The sequence below is a fragment of the Sorex araneus genome, chromosome 2 (assembly GCF_027595985.1).
Source record: "Sorex araneus isolate mSorAra2 chromosome 2, mSorAra2.pri, whole genome shotgun sequence".
NCBI classification, from domain to species: Eukaryota; Metazoa; Chordata; class Mammalia; order Eulipotyphla; family Soricidae; genus Sorex; species Sorex araneus.
In genome coordinates, this window is record NC_073303.1 from 268,708,810 (window position 1) to 268,723,809 (window position 15,000).

A 15,000-nucleotide genomic window follows, 5' to 3' on the forward strand; every position below is an offset into this window, starting at 1 on the left:
TGTTGAGATGCACCCAAAGGAAGAGTTCCTTTTGCAAATTAATCAGGTCTAGTCAGTTTCTATTTTTTATCTTGATCATGGTAATTAACTGCTGGTCTGTGAGTAAGTCAGAGCAGCATTATGATTCAGAATACGGAGATTGATACATAACCTCATCCCAGGGATAAGTAATCCAAAACAAAGGCAGTAAGAATGATGGTGCTGGAGAAATCCAAATCTTTGCCTAGGGCTTCTCTTTATCAAAAGAAAGATTCAGAACAAAAATCAAAAGAACTCCCTGTGTGGGCAGAGAAGGCGCTAGGGGTGCTTAACTAACAATGATCACAACTGTTGGTGAAGGTGCCCACAGCTATTAAAGTGATGACTTGTTCAGAAACCAACCAATAGAGACCAGGGAACTGCGAACCGATCATGAAGTTTTTGCTGCTAAAAATTGCTCCTCTTGAGCAAAAGGCTGAAAGTATATCAACATTTCAATTATGGAGCTTAAATTGGTTAATGTGCTTTCTGAATGAAATGGCTTTGGAGGAAGAGAGAACAATCGACAACCTTTCTTCTTAAAATACCTAGCTTTAACCAATTTCAGATATAGGGAATTAAAGTAATGGCCCCATTAAATACTCATTAATATTATCATGACTTAAGGCTTTCTATTGTTTTGTACACTTGTTATAGGAAACAAATGTGTTTTCTCAGGATCTCGTATAATAAGGGGCAGCTGTACTTAAAGTGCACAGTACTTCAGTTCTGATAGAATTGAGTTCACGTTCAGGATAATTAAATATTAATTAGACTCCTGTATTCCACAATATGGTAGAGTATAATCATTTTAAGTGTATTCTTAGCGTCTATCATGATTCCGCTTACCAAAGACATCTGTGATATCAAAGAATTGGATATTACAATGGTATTTTATCCCTAAGGGAAAGAAACCTGTTTTAAGAGCTTTGGAAATGTTTTAATTCTGCTAAAAATTCTGTAAGCCCTCAAGAAGAAAGAAGTTACACAAAAGTATTTTTGGTAACTGTATTTCATTTAAGGTCTTTTTAAAGTATACCCTATTAGTAATGAAATGTAAAAATATTAATTTTGGTTAGCTGCATGAGCTTTTGATACATTTTAAAGACTTTTCTCTTTGTGCAATGTGTGTTTGATAGTGAAGGAGAATTTTCTGCCAGAATATAGTTCAGTCAGATATAAATGGATATTTCCAAGTTTTAAATTAAAAATATGTTAATTCTGTAAGCTCTCAGATTTCAGGGAAGACTGCAGGAGAAGGAAAAAATGAGATTTTCTACATTCTTAAAAAATCAAAGTGGTTTAATTCATGTTATATCAATCAGATAAATAGGTATTCTTTGACAAAATGTCTTCACAGAAAGTTGATTAGTTTTGGGGGGAACCTTTTACCAGATGCCATATTTTGTATACGCTATGTGTTTCAACAGGTGGTTAAACTAATGTAGGAAGTTAATGTCAGGTTTAGTAAAGCTCATTTTAAAAAAGTCTAAACATAGTATGCATGCCCTTTGAATTTTGAGTGGTCTAAAATGATTCCCAATTCCTCAGTATTCAGGAATGTTTTTGCTTTCGAAGCCACAGCCTTTCAGTTTGAAATATATAAGCAGCATAATAACAACATTGGATTTTAAGGGCTTCTTGACATGTTGTATAGTTAAATGGGGATAAAATAATAGCTGGGAGACTGTAAGTCTGTGTTTTCATCATCATCAGAATCGGACATTGAGAGTAGGAACTGTGCACAGGAAGGTAACGGGGAAATGCTTCAGAGGGAAGCTGGGCCATCAACACAAAAAGATGCAGTTCCCTGTGTACATATCAAAACCCTTGCACAATTCCATGGAGTCTTCTAGAGTGAGATTGATCTTCTGCACCAGGAGATGAGGGGAGCACTAGGATAAGGGGTTGGGACTGGGACATAGGGACTGACTTTGACCACTGGTGGAATGTGACACTCAGGATGGGCTGCAGCCACTCGTGAGGCCACTAAAGACTCTTCACCAAAGGGCAAACTTTGAAAGATAGACTGGGTGCTGTCATTTCTTCCAAAGGCTGGGGAGAGGGTATTTGGTATTGAGAAGTCCTTTGGCATCACCGCAGGTGACCACTACAGTCCTGTGTCATTTGGGTGGTCCACAATGCAAGCACGACTTTTGGGTTGTGGGGGATAGGTTGATGGTATTCCAGAAAATTCACAAGAATGATGTTGGTAAATTGAATTTCAGGCTCATTGCTACCCTTTTCTACTATTGTCTGGGAAGGCTGTGAGGTAGGTAGCTTAGTGGATAATCCAGACACTCATTTGTGAGGGACCTGAATCTCTGGTCACCATACTCTCTCCAGGTCATGGTGGTTACATGCATTTATCAGTTATTAAGATCACACAAGTGTATAACAGGATTCTCTCATAGTCACCTGATGCCAAGTATGATTTTTCTCACCAGATTGTAACTATCTTCTTCCTTACACAAGAGTTAATTGCTTCTGGTAATAAGGAACTCTTCTCTTTATTTTTCTCTTCCTTGGCCACAAAATTTTTGAAATGTCAAGTAAAAGCCCTAATTTAAATTCAATGTGATTTTACTATGTTCCTAATGAAAGCATATGTCTACCAGGATCCAGAATCTTTAGACCTCACAGAGCCTGAAACTATGACGCTCTAAAATGTAGTCACTCTTATTTTAAACACTTAGGAAAGATGCCAGATATATATCAGTTAACCAATGATTTGGAGCAGGTTGTTCCACCACTGTAAAGTGTTATATTTAAGATGGCACCTCAGTTGGCTTTCAACAAGAGGTACCATTCAACTTCTTGACAGTTCTAGTAAGTTTCATGATGTTGCCTCCCTCAACAACTCTACTCTATTGAGGAGTATATCCACTGGACTGAGGTAGTCCTAAGCTTGATTTTAATGTCAATGGACAACACCTGTTAAATCTTGATGTTGAGTGAAGCCTTGAGAGCAGAGACAGCAAATATATATCTAACGTATGCCTTGACTCCAATAATGATTGATGAGTACTTAAGCTATTTCTGAGAGAAATAGGGTGATTGTCATCAATTTGCTAGCCACTGGCTAGCTAAAATCAAGGGATGGTGCTGTACTGGTGATGTAGCATTGATCCCTTTTGCAAACAAGTTGACAGTTCCTAAACAAGTCTGGGGAAATGAGCCCCAAGCTTTGTCTCTTTTTTTTTTTTGTCACAAAGATAACAGTGTATGTATTACTTTCCCTTATTGTATCAGACGTTGGTACTTTTCAACTGATCAAATCATTTTACTTTATCAAATCATTTGTTGCTTTATATATTTTTTCAATGTCAGTGATAGAAGGCAGGGCCTCACACTTGAAAGCTTAGTGTTTTAACAGCTAATCCCTAGCCCTGGCTGTTTATTTCCTCATTTTAAAGAAGCTAATTTCTGGAATTACCATGTAATACAAAAATATAAGGGTCTTCCATTGGTCTACTGTCCCCGTTCCTGAATTAACTCTTCAATATATTGTACTATCCACACCTCTGACCAAATAACTATTTGCTCCTTGCTATGATTTTGTATCTTGACCCATTTCTTTTTCCAGCAAATAATATGACGGGGCTCAGTGCCCTAAATTCATGGCCCTTAGGACAATTTCATATCACTGTTGATTTTTAGGACCACCTAGAATTGAGGTAACTTGTCATCATAGTCTATTTATGATTTACATCCAAAGACCAAACTGATAAACCTATAAACCGAGATTAGTACCTCTTTTACCCCCAAAAGGGGTCAGAGTTTCAGAGGTTTTTATATGGTATTTTCTATTGCAACTATTGTTATCTCAGTGGCTTTTTTCCAAAATAAGGGTTCTGAAAACTATAAAATATGCCTTCTCTAAGTATTCTTCGTTGATTATGGCAATCAAAACTGTCTGTGAGCCCTGTGAACTCATAGAGGATTAAACCTAACCCAGCTATGTATCCACGAAGGGACCCCCACACTTCCCACTCTAACAGTATCTAGTTATACCTGGTCTCAAAATTAATGTTTGACTGTATTTTGCTGGTAAGATGCTTGCACTACATACAGCCACCGCCAACCCCAGCTCAATCCCTAGAGCCACATACGATTCCCCTGTACACAGGGGCAAGTTGTCTCTGAATGAGAGTCAGTTATGGCCCCAAACCAGCCCTCTCCCATTTTTTTCTTGGCTGATGAATTAAGTGATTTACTCCACTATTTCATGTTTCTTGAATAATTTTGTTATATATTTGTTAATTTTATTTATTTTTTCTGAGCGTTCAATCCTTGAGGAAAAAAGATTTATATGGGAATTGAATCCCAGCTTTTAAGAATATTACCATGTTGCACACCTAATAGATAGTAAACAAATAAATAGGCTACATACTTCTTCGTCAAAACCCCGAGTGAATGACTGGAGGCTCTTCCTGTTCCTGGAACTAGCAGATATCATTGGGCTACACTAGCACGTGACAGGGACAAATAGAGACATTACTGGCGCCCGCTCTAGCAAATCAAAGATCTACCTGATGACAAATGACAAGTGATAAGAGAAATTATTTCAAGTTAACAGAAGTTTTAATTTAAGTTTTACAAAATTGTTTTGTTTTTGTGTTAAGCTCGGGACTTTGGGTTCCTAAGTGGTGAGACGAACAGAGACACAAACACGATAATGCAAAAGCAGTAGGAGTTTTATTCTAGTTAACTGGGGTCAACTATCTCACCCACAGAGTGGTCTCTTGATAGCAACCCAGACTTTCGGGTGCAAGCAGCTTATATAATGTTTGATTACATAAGCAGTGGACTGGAGCGATAGCACAGCACTAGGGTGTTTGCCTTGCATGCGGCTGACACAAGTTCGATTCCTCCCTACCTCTTGGAGAGCCCAGTAAGCTATCGATAGTATCCCGCCCTCATGGCAGAGCCTGACAAGCTACCCGTGGCACATTCGATATGCCAAAAACAGTAACAAATCTCACAATGGAGACGTTACTGGTGCCCGCTCGAGCAAATCGATGAACAACGGGATGACACTGCTACAGTGCTACATACAGGAACTTTCTTATTATACTTTGTTTCTGAATCTTGATTTTCCTTTGTCTTTAGGCCACATCTGGGTCTGCTCAGGGCTTATTTCTGGATGCTTACTCAGTGATCATTTGTGGTGGGGGGTTGGGGGACCACATGGGGTGTCAGGGACAGAATCTGGGCTGGCTGCAGACAAGGCAAGCACCTAATCTCCTGTATCATTATTTCAGTCCCCCTGAATCCTAATGTTTAGGTTCTTTGCCTTCACCAAGTTTTAAAGTAATTTCATATTATTCTATTATAAATATGTGGAGTGAACCCACTGAAGCCGGAGCGATAGCACAGCGGTTGGGCGTTTGTCTTTCACGAGGCAGACCCGTGTTCGATTCCTCTACCCCTCTTGGAGAGCCTGGTAAGCTACCCAGAGTATTGTGCCCGCACGGCAGAGCCTGGCAAACTACCCATGGCATATTGGATATGCCAAACACAGTAACAATAAGTCTCACAATGAGAGACGTTACTGGTGCCCGCTCAAACAAATCGATGAGCAATGGGATAACAGTGACAGTGACAGTGAAACATAGGAGTAGTTATATAAACTATGTCCATATTTTTTAGTTCTCATCTATCAGTGGAGAAATTATTGTACTGAGAAGTTAGTTGAGAATCAGGAATCACCAAAGGAATTAGCAAGAGACAAAAGAATAAAATGCATTTCATTGGGACTGGTGAACCATGTAGTTAGAATTGTAGGTGCAGAGATAGTTAAAATTTGAAAGGAACATAGTTAATTAATACTTTCCCCTTCTTTATCTTATGTAGGAGAACAATAGCATATTTAACTTTCCCGACAAAGAGTGAATGAAGACTGCCTAATAAGCTTATTAAATATTTTCTAGGTGAAGTCAAGATAATATTATTACAAACTCAGCTCTGACTTAATTCAATGAAGAACAGCTGGACAAATAAAATATTTAGTAGCCGCTTTCATACAACTCAAACTAATTGACTCCCATAAATGTTGTCTTAATTAAAAACCTTTTTGTTATAATAGAACAATTTGAGCTAGTCTAAACAAAAACAAGCACTGTAGCACTGTTCTACAGTTTTCATCAATTTGTTCTAACGGGCACCAGTAACATCTCCATTGTGAGATTTGTTGTTACTGTTTTTGGCATATCGAATATGCCACAGGGAGCTTGCCAGGCTCTGCCGTGCAGGCGGGCTACTCTCGGTAGCTTGACGAGCTTTACGAGAGGGACAGAGGAATCGAACCCTGGTCGGCCGCATACAAGGCGAACACCCTATGCGTTGTGCTATCGCTCCAGCCCCCAAACAAATGATTTATAAATGGAAGACCCAGAGTTTTTGTGCATATTTATTTTTTAGGGGTACCCAGCATGATCTCTGCCATTATCCACTCTCCCCCAAATAATCTCCCACAGAAGTACAGTAGAGATGCAGAATTCAGTTTGGCCAACCAGTGCCTATTATCCTGAACACGGGATTGATTTAGTGGATGTCAAAGATCTTGGCAGGCCAATCGGAATCTTTGTCTTGGATTGACAGTCCAGATGTTAGAAAAGAGGCTCCTTTTTAAAAAAAATTTATTTATTTTTGATTTTCGGGTCACACCCAGCAATGCACAGAGGTTACTCCTGGCTCTGCACTCAGGAATGACTCCTGGCAGTGCTGGGGGACCATATAGGATGCTGGGAATCAAACCTGGGTCAGCCGTGTGCAAGGCAAATGCCCTACCCACTGTGCTATTGCTCCAGCCCCCGAAAAGAGGCTCCTTTATTGAGGGGTTTGCTCACTTGGAAGTTGCCAATAGCCATGTTTCCAGAATAGGAGGGTTCATCAGTGGAACAGAGCAAGCAGAGCTGGGAGCATATAAAAATGTCATCTTGGCCACAGGGTGGTTCTAAATTGTATTGCTCCAAGACCCTGCTTCCTACAGCGGTTCCATTCATTCTGTGAGATATCTCCATCTTTTCCTAAAATAAAAGATTCCAAGCTTTTCTTCCTCAGCAGATGTTTGTAATGCGGTAAGTTCCATCACGTGCCACCCAAGGGATTTTGACTCATGAACTGGGGTAACCTATAGAGCCCCAAAGGACTGAAGTCAGTAAGGGATCCAATCACAATCCTCTATGTTTCTGTTTCTTTTATTTTCTCCCGTCTTTGGGTACGTTCTTTCTTCCTTCTCATCATCTGGCTCGCTTCATTCTCTCTGCACACAGAAAGAGCAAGAGATGGACTGGGTCACTTCTCCTCAGTTTATGTCATCTCTGTGCAAATTTCTGGAGACCCAGGGAAGAGATACTTGATATCCAATGTGGATCAGGGGTGCGTTTTGTTTTGTTATCTGTGAGCAGAGTCTGAGGATCTCATGTTAGAAATATGGCTGCTAAGACCTTCCTCTGTGGAGGAGAGGTTCTCTGCATAGGCTAAACAGGAGCCCCCAAACCCTCATCTATCTGTAATGGGCCCTTTTCTCTCTGGGGAATGCAGAGCATGAAAGAAAGTCCTTGACTGATAGTTATATATAAAGATATTTATTCAAATGAACTAATATGAATGAAGAAAGTTGGATTCTGTGTGCATGCTGGGCTTGAGAGACAGCTGGACAGAGTGAGGGCATGCTTTGCATGTGGGAAGCTTAGGATCAAGCCTTGGCTCATTCAGGGCCCCTGAACACTTATGGTAGCTATCTTGAGCAGGGCTGGATATGGCCCTAAAACAACAGCAAAAGGAAATATTTTTTAATTTGAGTAATAGTCTATTATTTCTACTTTTTTTCCTTTTTTCCTGCTACCCAGCAGTGCTCAGGGCTTACTCCTGGGTTTGAACTCGTGATCACTCCTGATGTGACTCAGTGGAACCTTATGAGGTACCTGGAATTGAAGCCAGATCAGTCACATGCAAGTCACGTGCCCTCCCTGCTGCATTATATCTCCATTTAAATAATTTTATAAACATGCATACACTGTCACTGCCATTGAAGAAAATCAGTTGTTTGAGTTACTTCCATAAGGATGTGGCAAAGGGATTCTCTCTTCCCAATTAAAGTAAAATATAACAATGTTGACCTATGTGGTGTTTACAGCAGTGGTCTTAGTGGACACCTAGAGAAAATGGCCCTCCTGAAAAGCAGATCTCGCTGTATAAAACAGGGAGGGTCTAGCTAAGATTTCCTTGGCTATGAATCTTCCTTTCCTCTTCAAGTTACTCTCACTGATTACTATCAGCGATGAGTATAAATGAAAGCAGGACCAAGCATGTAACCGGGGTTCCCAGACTTCATGCCCCTGTTTTCTCTCTGGATTTTTGCGTTTGACTAACATTTATTCAACACCTTATCTTAACTTTCTGTCTGTACCCTGATAATAAAGTGAGATTCCAGGGCATGATTGTTAGTAACGTTTTTTTCTCCAAGGGACACTAAAACACAAGGATTACCAGGCAAATAAAAGTCTTTAGCAGTTAGTCAGTCGACTGGTTTCTCAAATGCTCGATTCCTCCTTGTGTGTGTTTAAGGGCAATAATTACAAGGCCCCAGGAGAGTGCAAGACAGCACAGCTTCTATGCAATTGCCTTCCATTCCATTTCTACTTCACATCCTTCAAACTTTGGTCATACCAGCTCTAGGCTTGCATCTTCCACTGAAGCCTGATGAGAAGAATGCATTTTCTTACTGGATAAACATAGTTTTCAGGAGAAAGCACACTTGCCAAACATCCCAAAGATTTAAATCATCTTTGGCCACCTTGGGTTTGGAGGCTGTAGCAGAAGGAAGGAGAAGGTTGAGGTGTGTATTATAGTAATTATCAGTGTACATAAGGCAAGGGTAGAGATGAACTTCAGTGTACCAATCCCAACTGTTCCCGAAGAGGGAAAAGAACAAAATCCAATATGGAGAAGAGCCACTGGTGGAATAATTTCTCCAATCTGTTTGTTCTGTGTCAACCCTGGACCCTGGAACTGAAGTCAACCGAAAGTAAGTGTTGATTTTCCTTGCTGGAATGCAACTGCCTATGTTTATGTTCATGGCGTATGGGTGCATTTTCAAAGTAGATGTGGATAGCTATGGGCAAATTGAAACAGAAAGATTGATGTTAGAATTCTCTTTGAGTGCTTCCTTATTCTGGTCCGTGCCACTTTACACCTGTAATCACAAATCATTTCCTCCAGGAGAGCTTTCTTCCCGGTGCAAATGACTCTTTATCCCGACTTGCTTTATTCTGGCTGTGCCTAAGTTTTAATACACAAAATTATAGCCTCTTACTGTTTTTTTTCCATTTTGTACTTGATTACTTTGTGAGTTATTTCTGTCATTCTAGCTATATTCTCTTTTTTTTTCTCTTGAAATATTTCTCTTATTTTTCTCACGCAATTTTTTTGTTGTCGTTCATGTTCTTAAGTGTAGTTTTGTAAAATCTGAGTAACTCATACCTTGACTGTAGCTGTAAATGTTTTCATTCTTCTATCATGTATCCAACATCCCTGTCTAATGAGCCCTTAAATTCTATCATTTGTGTTTTCTTATGCTTTCCTTAATTTAACAGCAACATTTTCTAGTATATTAAATATCAAGGAAGTGAAAGAATTAATACCACTACTAAATATCAAGAAAGTGAAAGAATTTTATCTAGTGAACCATGGGGTTCAGAAAGCTTCATAGCTATTTTTCAGTGATTTTACTTCAGATATGCAGTTTAATTAACTTTATTATTAGCAGGGACTGACAATTTCTTCGTTCTTCCTAGTTTTTCTTTTGAATGGATCAACAAACAAGTAGTGTTTCTTTCATATGAGAACCAGGGCACAGATTTTATGGTAGAGAAATTGACCACCTTCATCATTTGTGAGGATTCTCATTTTCCACAGAGCTACTTCTATAATTTCAAAGAGCATATGGCTTTGATGAACTCGTCCTTGTGTCCCTTTGCTACACACTTCAAGGAACCTGCACTGAGAACCCCAACTTTTGCGTTGCTTTTGATCAATCATCTAAGAGAATGGGCTTGCTTTTGGGTACAATTCCTGTACTGTAGCACTGTAGCACTGTCGTCTCATAGTTCAAAATTATATTGCTATTAATATGTGATCATATTTGATGACAATACTTCATATATTATATATCATGTATATCTTTCAATTTTCCATATAAGATTAATTTTGAATTTTTTTGTTTGTTTTTAAGGCTCCCAACATCAGTGCTCAGGGTTTACTCTTTGGGGGGACCATCTGTGGCGCTGGGGATTCAATCTGGGTCTGCCACATGAAAGACAAACACACCCTCTTCACTCTACTATCACTCTGGCTCTCAATTTTGAATTTTAATGCTTTAAGAGATTTCTTTCAACTTATTTACAATATAGAACACAAGGTCAGCAGCTGTTAAACTGGGCCGAGACCTCCCCAGAGGAAGACAAGTTGCGATGCAATAAGCAAAGGGTCTTTATTGGCTAGCTCGAGCTAGGGTCCGAGTCTCATCCAATGCAGTGAAGTCTTGACAAGGACCCTGACTCCAAATCACAAGCAGTTTATATAGGGTTCAGAGTCAAGAGCAGTTTACATGCAGGTCTATTTTTAGCATTGGTCTTATTACAGCAATTAGCAGGTACTAGTAAGAGTTTGCGGTTCCTTCCAAGAAGGGTGTGTCGACCCCTCATGACTGGTCAGATCCAATCGCCCAGTTTCTTATCTAGGTGAATTTCTCAACTGAGAGTTTATCAGAAACCACAAGTCCTGCCTTGGGGAAACAGAAGGCCTAGTTGAGACTTAATGTTAGGCCCAGCTTGTCATGGCATCAGTTTTGCCCTCACACAGCTAACCTATGAGTGTGTAAGGTTACACACCCTGACCTCCTCAAAGGTTGCCTTTCCTCCATTTCACTCATGGTTCTCTGACCAGTGTTGATGAAAGTTTTGGTGATTGTTCTGCAGATGGGCATATATATATATATATATATATATATATATATATATATATATTAGCAATGTGGTACCACTGCTCTTCTAGGAAATACAGACACCAAGGAAACACAGGCGGTTGGAAAGCAGACACCCACTTCTTCCAATGGCCTCAATTGTAAATTGCCTCCTCCCCTCCCTCCCTCTGACCCACCTAAAATCAATGAGCTGCTGCTAGATGATTCTGGGCATGCATCAATTTCAAGGTTTCTGTCTCCTGTAATGCAGAAACCCTATAAGGCTGAAAAACCATTTTCTGGAGGAGGCCTGATCAGGGAGCCCAAATGTAAAAGGCTGGAGTCCTGGGCCTGTTGATTTTCAAGCTGCCTGGCTGTGATTTTTTTTTCTTTTCATATCTACTGGTTTCAATAGGAACTTGTACGACTTGCGTTTTGATAGGATTGGACCACTTCAAATTTTGTGGTAGGGGAAGGGAGTCCAGAGTTCTTGCACTGGAGTGGTGTGTCTCTATAGCTCACACCTGGCATGTCAGAGGGACCCTCCGTTCCATTCCTGAGATTGCCAGAGAACGTGGTGGTTCTTCTCTAAGGGGTCTGCTTTACCATTAACCTTTGGTTTCTATGCAGGATTTTTGTACATAACAATATGCCCTTTTTGATAGAGGCAATGAGGAAGAGAATATTGTGTGTTGTGAGGATTCTTTGGGAAAAGATAGCCCCATGTGTGTATGTTTTTATCTCTGGAAGAACCATTCAAATCTTGGATTTTGAGAGTTTGTCATGTGTGTGATTTCCATGTTAGGTTCGGACATGCTAATTGCATTTCATGATTTCTCCTGTGTATTAACTTCTGTATTTTGCAGTAAAACTTGTGGTTTGGGGAGGCATAGCAGCACCAGCTTATAAAAAGTTACTGAAAACTTCAGGAAATAAATGAAATTTTTATTGATTTCATTCTGACCTTAGGATATGTTTTTAAGTAGATTTAAGAGAAAGGTCTATACCTTTTCTCAATCAAACTTGTTTATTCTGTGACTATAAATCTTCTATCACTATTTTTTGTGGGTATGATTTATTGATTTATAAAATACTATAGACATCTAAGATACACAGCACTCTTCCTTTTTGTTTTCTGAAATTGAGGATGATATTTCAGAAATCTGGGACCATTTAGTCACTATCTTGTGGGGTAATTTTAAACTGGACATATCTCCCGAGAGTTTTGGGATATATAAAATATTTTTCAGGTTTTCATTTTGAGGAGCACTGAGGGGTGGGGAGAGATTGCATCTAACTTCTCTGATCTCTTAGCTAAGCTGCCATATCTCTTTCCCCCCATTTTTAATTGGAGTTCCATGATGTGCAATACCATTAGTGATAGTTTCTTATATACATTATTTAAATACACACCCACCACCAGAATTCCAGTCTACCTCCTGAGGACCCCTCCCAGGTCCCCTCCTGTGTCCCCAGGGGAGCTCTTAAGTATAGACTGACTAAGTTTCTTCTACTGTAGCACTGTCGTCCAGGTTGTTCATGGATTTGCTCAAGTGGGCACCAGTAATGTCTCCATTGTGAGACTTGTTGTTACTGTTTTTGGCATATTGAATACGCCATGGGTAGCTTGCCAGGCTCTTCCGAACAGGTGGGATACTCTCGGTAGCTTGTCGGGCTCTCTGAGAGGGGCAGAGGAATTGAACCCAGGACAGCTGCATGCAAGGCAAATGCGCTATCCGCTGTGCTATCGCTCCAATCCAGTCTTTTACGATGCTTGTAGAATTTCATTCTATGATTTTCTTCCATCTTTCCATTTTACTCATCCTCTAATTTAACTTTTGAAAATCATGTTTTAACTATGCAAGATCTCTGCTCACTTTCCCCTGGAAGTAATCTTCTCAACTCTCTGAAGGTAACAACTGTCTGCGCAGTCTCTTTTGTTGGTTAAGGGACCTCTTTCTTTGAGGGGCTGGCGGGAGCCTATTCATTTTTGCCTGTTTATTTGGCTTTTGTTTCTCCTGAACTCTTTGATATTTTCCAGTCCAATGTTGCTGAAGGACAGAGGTCTGTGATGTGTGTGAAAGTTGCGGTGGGTGGTTCACACGTAGAGACAGACAGACAGATACACACACACACACACATACACACACACACACACACGCGCACACTATTCCTGCTTTCCTGAAAAAGCCTGCAGTTTGCTGCTAGTCGGTTAAGACAGTACTGGAAGGGGTGTGTGTGTGTGTGTGTGTGTGTGTGTGTGTGTGTTGAGGGGGGGGGGGAGTAAGCAGTTTATTTACTCCTAACTTTGCTTCTCAACTTCGATTACTCAAGGTACAGCTCTCTTTCTTTCTGCTTATGATTCCCTGAGATTAGGGCCTGAAAATATGGACTCCACCTGGAGCTTCCAATCTCTGCAGCTGCTGGTCTTGGATCTGTGGTTTCTTCTCTTCTCTTTCTTGGGTCTGTATGTCACAGAATCATCCAAATTTCCAAGTCAGAGTTTACAGACAGTGATTTTTTTTTTCCTCTTTGGGTCACACCTGGTGATGCACAGGGGTTACTTCTGGATCATGCACTCAGGAATTACTCCTGATGGTGCTCGGGGGACCATATGGGATGCTGGGAATTGAACCCAGGTCAGCCGTGTGTAAGGCAAATGCCCTACCCGCTGTGCTATTGCTCCAGCCGTATCAGTGACTTTTGTCTAGCAGTGATATTATGGATATATTTGGAGATGAATTCAAGTGTCCAGGTATGTGTGTACTCTCTGGGATTTGAAGGGCTTCAGTCTGCCATGTGAATCTTGTTTCTCTGGAATATTCTTATATAACTCTATCTTATTTTTTTCTGTTTATATTTCTGTTCAGCTCAGAGATACAGGCAATGGTAGTTATGAATCACAACTTCCATTGTTTCTGACCACTTTTTGAGGACTGGAATCAATTTATTTTGATTAATTCTGATATTAAAGCTCTTTTTACTGTAAGAATATGATTCCAGACAAAGAATTGCTATTCAAGTAGAGCTGCTCTTCATTCAAATCAGAGTGATCCCTAACTTTAGGAGTTAAGATATATTTGAAATTCTAGCAATATTTTACAATGTAACATAAGTAGAAGATTTAAGGTGCTAAATCTCTTCTTCATTAGCAATCAATGAAAACATTATCATTAGTAAATGCCCAGAATTGCTAGTTATGAGTGAAAAATGATGATAGGATGCAGTAATTTCTGATATTATGTCAAAGACTATCTCAGTGACTAATGATTTTCATCTTGGAACTGAGCAATGAGACAGTGTTGCCTTTTGCTTTATCTTTATGAAGCAAAATGATGTGAAATCCAGAACAACCCATTTAAATTAAACTGGTAGCAGGGAAGGCTGATGGCTTGGCTCCCATGATGCCGCTGGTAACTAATTTATTAAAGAAAAAATGAACACTCCCTAAAAATATTGAATCACTGCTGTGAATTTCACTGAAACTATGTTCAGAGATTCCATTTCTTCCAGGGTCCAAATATTTTGTTATGAGACAAGATATTTTTGGCTCAATTTTTTTGTTATGAATCTTCACAAATCCAGTCCAGGTGGAACTACTTAGAAATAAAGTAGGGAAATGCAGCAGCTAATAATCCTTGGGTTTGCTGCCAGAAATAACTTACTCATGCAAAGAAAAGATGATTAAGCAGAAGGAAATGCTTCTCTTCATGGATGTCCCTAATTGAAGCCATGGTGATTATGAACTCTATTATCTCAAACTTGGTAGTTTTTACCTCTGATATCCTGGAGCTTGCTGAGTGAGATCTTTGGGTGTACAAATTACTTAAGATGATTCGTTGGATTTTAGCAATTTTTCCTCCCTCCATCCCTCCCTCCCCTCCTCCCTCCCTCCCTCCCTCCCTTCCTTCCTTCTTTCCTTCCTTCCTTCCTTCCTTCCTTCCTTCCTTCCTTCCTTCCTTCCTTCCTTCCTTCCTTCCTTCCTTCCTTCCTTCCTCCCTCCCTCCCTCCCT